The sequence below is a fragment of the Mandrillus leucophaeus genome, unplaced genomic scaffold, assembly GCF_000951045.1.
Source record: "Mandrillus leucophaeus isolate KB7577 unplaced genomic scaffold, Mleu.le_1.0 Scaffold1059, whole genome shotgun sequence".
Classification (NCBI taxonomy): Eukaryota; Metazoa; Chordata; class Mammalia; order Primates; family Cercopithecidae; genus Mandrillus; species Mandrillus leucophaeus.
In genome coordinates, this window is record NW_012098754.1 from 694,878 (window position 1) to 699,801 (window position 4,924).

A 4,924-nucleotide genomic window follows, 5' to 3' on the forward strand; every position below is an offset into this window, starting at 1 on the left:
AACATTGCAAAACCCCGTCTCTACTAAAAATACAGAAATTAGCCGGGCATGGTGGCACGTGCCTGTAATCCCAGCTACTGGGGAGGCTGAGGCAGAAGAATCACTTGAACCTGGGAGGCGGAGGTTGCAGTGAGCCGAAATGGAGCCATTGCACTCCAGCCTAGGGAACAAGAGCGAAACTCCATCTCAAAATAAATAAAAAATTTAAAGTGGGGCTAATCAGACTGAATACCTATTTCACATGCTTGTGGATAAGCTTAAATGGGGCAATACATGCAAAAACTGTCATGCCCAGTACTGGTGGAGGGTGCTCCTTTTCATTTTGTCTCCTTTTCCTGTGCTCTTTATGAAGTTTTCTGTCACAGTTAGCAAACATCATGGTTTGCCACAAGAGGGCAATACTAAATTGAAATCAAAATCTGTGCTAAAAAAATGTCTTTTCCTAAATTAAGTCATTACCTCTCTCCCCATCTCCCCCTCTCCTTTTTCTTTCTCCCCACCCCTCATAAACATAGTTAGTTGTTGAGTGTTTCTTGCTTAGATATCTGTTCTTTTCCTTCATCCTGCTCATCTGAAATCTGTCATCATAATAAAAAATAGATTTGGCAGGGACTTTAGAAGTTATACTGTGCAGTGGCTCACACCTGTAATCCTAGCACTCCGGGAGGCTGAGGCAGGAGGATTGCTGGAGCTTAGGACTTCAAGACCAGCCTGGGCAACATAGCCAGACACCATCTCTTAAAAAAAAAGTCATATTGTCACACAGAACAAATTCCACTCTCTACAGCTATTCTTCCCCTCTAGTTGACCTTGACTTCTGCTTCTGTGTCTCTTCTGTTAAGCTAACCCAACACCCCTGAGTGTTTGTGCTGCACTTTTCTTTCTAAGAAAGTGCCTCTTAATTATTCTAACTTTACCTCAAACTCAGCATAGGAGACTAAACCTAAACGTATGTATATTTCTTCTAAAAAAAAAAATAACACTTCTGAGTTGTATAGGCTTAAATCTCAGAGTCATGTTGGATTCTTACCTCATCCACAAAAATTAGACTATATTTCCTTCCTTTATTTAATCTGCTTACTGCCCATCTGTTGCCCAATCTCATGTGTACTCATCCCATCTAAATTCTCTTTTCTCATCTCTCAATCATTTGACTTTTTGGTCTTCCAATCATTGCTCTTGAGTCCATCTATTGGATAATGAACTCTTGAAATCCATAGACTCATACAATGTGGGCTATGTTCTGTACTCTTCCTGTGAGACTCCCATTTCCTACCCCTGGACAAAGCAAAGTTTCTTTTTCAACCCGGACTACATTTAGCACTTGTCTGTGCTTTATGACAACCATGGAGAGGAAGCAGAGAGAGCTGTATGGATTTGAGAGGGGCTCTACAATTTGTGAGAGCATTTTTTTTTTAACTGGAAAAGACAATGTTACTAAGCCACATAGGCTACTGTCACTAATGATGTGTACATTTGTCCATCAGAAATACAGTGTCATACACCAACTAATTTTATGAGAAATAGTGATGTTAAGAGCATTGTGTGTGACAACAATAATACTTTTAATAAGGCAGAATAAAAAGATCTTGCTATCTAAGGGCTTAATCTGAACTTCCTTTTTTGGCTGGCAGAAGAGTATTTTAGAAATTGTTAAGTCAAAAATTAAGTAGGTTCAAATGCTTGTTTCTTTTTGTTTATTTGTTTTGGGTTTTTAAAAATTTTTATTTGTTTGAGATGACAGAGTCTTGTTCCGTTGCCCAGGCTGGAGTGCAGTGGCACAATCTTGGCTCACTGCAACCTCCGCCTCCTGGCTTCAAACGATTCTCATGCCTCAGCCTCCCTACTAGCTGCTGGGATTACAGGTGCACGCTACCACACCCAGCTAATTTTTCTATTTTTAGTAGAGATGGGGTTTCTATTTTTAGTAGAGATGGGGTTTTACCATGTTGGCCAGGCTGGTCTCGAACTCCAGGTGATACGCCCACCTGGGCCTCCCAAAATGCTGAGATTACAGGCTGAGCCACCTGGCATGGCCCCTCATATGTGTTTTAAATGTATATCTAATTCTTATTTCTTCTTTGCTTCTCTTTTTGATGACTGAATCATCTAAGTGAAATAAGACAGACACATAGTGCAAATATTGTATAATTTCATTTATATGAGATACCTACATTGTCAAATTCATAGAGACAGAAAGTAGAATGGTTACCAGGAGCTGGGAGGAGGGGAAACCAAGAAGAAACACTTGGTTTCTGTTTAGTCATCTCTTACCAGGCTTGAGCTTAACCTCAGATTATCTGAGTCTGGGTGGTCTAAATCTACATAATTAATTGAAAAGTAATAATAGCTTGACAGTAACACTTACTGAGTACATAGGAAGTGCCAGGCTTAAATGTCAGACATGAGTTACGTCAAGAAAAAGTTTTAGGCAGATTTACAAATGCCATATTAGTTTACTATCCTCTACTATATATTTGCTCTCAAAAACCAGTAAACAAAGCCCACACATCCTATTCCAGAATCAGGAAAACAAACAGAAACATTTCTCTGTGTCAAAGAGCTTGTCAGCCAATAATATATGCGAAGCTTACCATGCAGCTTACAGTGTCATGTGTTATGAAGCGGAGATTTCTGGACAGGCTATATTTCAATCCATTACATTTGTTTATGAAAACAAGCTTTCAGGTATTGCTGATCTTTTATACAGAAAGTCTATTCTCTTGGAAAGAATCTGGTTCAGTTAATTATGATGGAGAGAATAATGCATGGAAACAACAGTTTAAAACTGACAGTAAATCCACCTCAAAGCAAAAGCATTTCTGGTTTTTCTCAAGTAGTTGTGTTAATGTGGCATAAGAGAAAGCCTGACTAGCAGGTATAATTAAAGTATGAATCACAGGAATAGGGCATGAGTAACTATGAAAACACCTACAAGAAATAAGCCCATTATAACATGATAAACTTTAGGGACTCATGAGTGAAGGGTAGGGGAAAAAATCCTAATTCCATGTAAATGCAATGATGGGCCTGAGTGGAAACATATTGATAAACAATAGCATCAATGTATTATTAGCACAGCATCTGTGTGAGGCTGTGGAACATAGCATCTTCTGCCTTATGTTATATGGGTACTTATTCTCTGCGTTTCCTTTTTCTGAGAACTGCTTGAGGTCATGGATAATGCTTCTTCTATCTTTTTATGGAAATCACTTCCCCACCCAGACCTTAGTCATGTAGACAGTAGACATAAAACATATAATTACATACATGAATGGGCAAATGATAACCCATATCATAGAATCTACAACACATCTGCCCTGGCATGTAAGACGTTTAAAGAAAACTAAACATTGACATCCAACATATTAAATGCAACTTATGAAACACCATTGATGCATTTTTAAAGACTTAATCACAGTACGATGATTTAATGAAAAACAGGAAGAGAATGTTACATTTTATCGTTTCATATCTCAGCAGTTTGGCACTGGATTCAGTTGTTAGGAACAGCAACATGGCAAAAGTTGAAAGGAAACTGTTTGGCATGGGTGGTTTTTTGTCTTTCAGGCAGAGTAATAAGTAAATATAAAATCACCTCAGGTGAAACACAGTCCACTGCTGTTTATGTCATGTCATTTCATTAACTGACAAACAGAATTACTGCCTCTCCCTTCCCCAACCCTGCAAAAGAAAAAAAAAAAAAAATTGAAGAGTATTTAGTTGACAAAAATTCAACACTTGGAGTTGAAATGGCTCTAATGGTGACTGGCCATTTTGCCAATATGTTGAGGGCCAAAGATGTACATATGGATGGAAGGTGTTTTGAGATGGAGTCGTTCTGTCTCCCAGGCTGGAGTGAAGGGGAGCAATCTGGGCTCACAGCAATCTCCGCCTCCCAGATTCAAGTCACTCTCCTGCCTCCAAGTGACTCTCCCGCCTCAGCCTCCCGAGTAGCTGGGACTACAGGTGTGCGCTCCACCAGCCCCAGTTAATTTTTGTATTTTTAGTAGAAACTGGGTTTCATCGTGTTGGCCAGGATGGTGTCCAACTCCTGACCTCAAGTGATTCCCCTGCCTCAGCCTCCCAGAATGCTGGTATTACAGGCATAAGTCACTGCGCCTGGCCCATACTGTTTACATGATCTTATCCTGTTTTAGGTTTACATGTTATTTTTAATGTTCATGTACATTAAAAAAATTGAAACCAAAAATCTTGACTGGCTCTGACACTTAATTGGGAAAAATGTAAAGCACTTTAGTGGAATTTTTCCCATGATCTGTAGAATAGTTTTTAAACAGATGGTTCATATGGACAAAGCAATGAAAATGTAGAAATTAAAAGCAGATCCTTAAGAACAATATCTGAGTTCTCAGAAATCCAATAGATGATGTCAGGAGGAGATGTAAAGCAGTCGCTTCTTTTGCTGTCAAGGTTTTAAAGGAACAGAAATTTATTAGGTGAACCTCCACTGGAGGAAGGATAATGCCTGTGGGTAGGAGTTAACTATTTATTTCAAACTCCAGTCCACTTCAACAATTTGAAAATCTCCCCGCTCCTAGGACAAGTCCATCCAGGTGCCAATAGGAGATACTGCTCTTGTGATGCAAATAGGTATTCTTCTAGAAGTACGAGCACGTAAGTAGAGTGAGGATGACTTGAAAAATCATCCCACCTTCCCAGCTATGGAGTGGGGGCGGGGGGAAGAAACACCACCAGGGTGAATCAAGGAAACTGAGGGGTGGGAGAGCGACGGGACAACTTCTCAACGTGGAATTCAAATGCATTCAGTGTGAAAGTGTGAAGTAAAATCTAAACGAACTCTAGACAGTAGTATGTTCCATCTACGCTTCAAAACACTCAAACTTTAGGGAAACTTAACGTTGGTTTTTCTCCCAGAGAATTCTAGGGAGTGGGTGGAGGG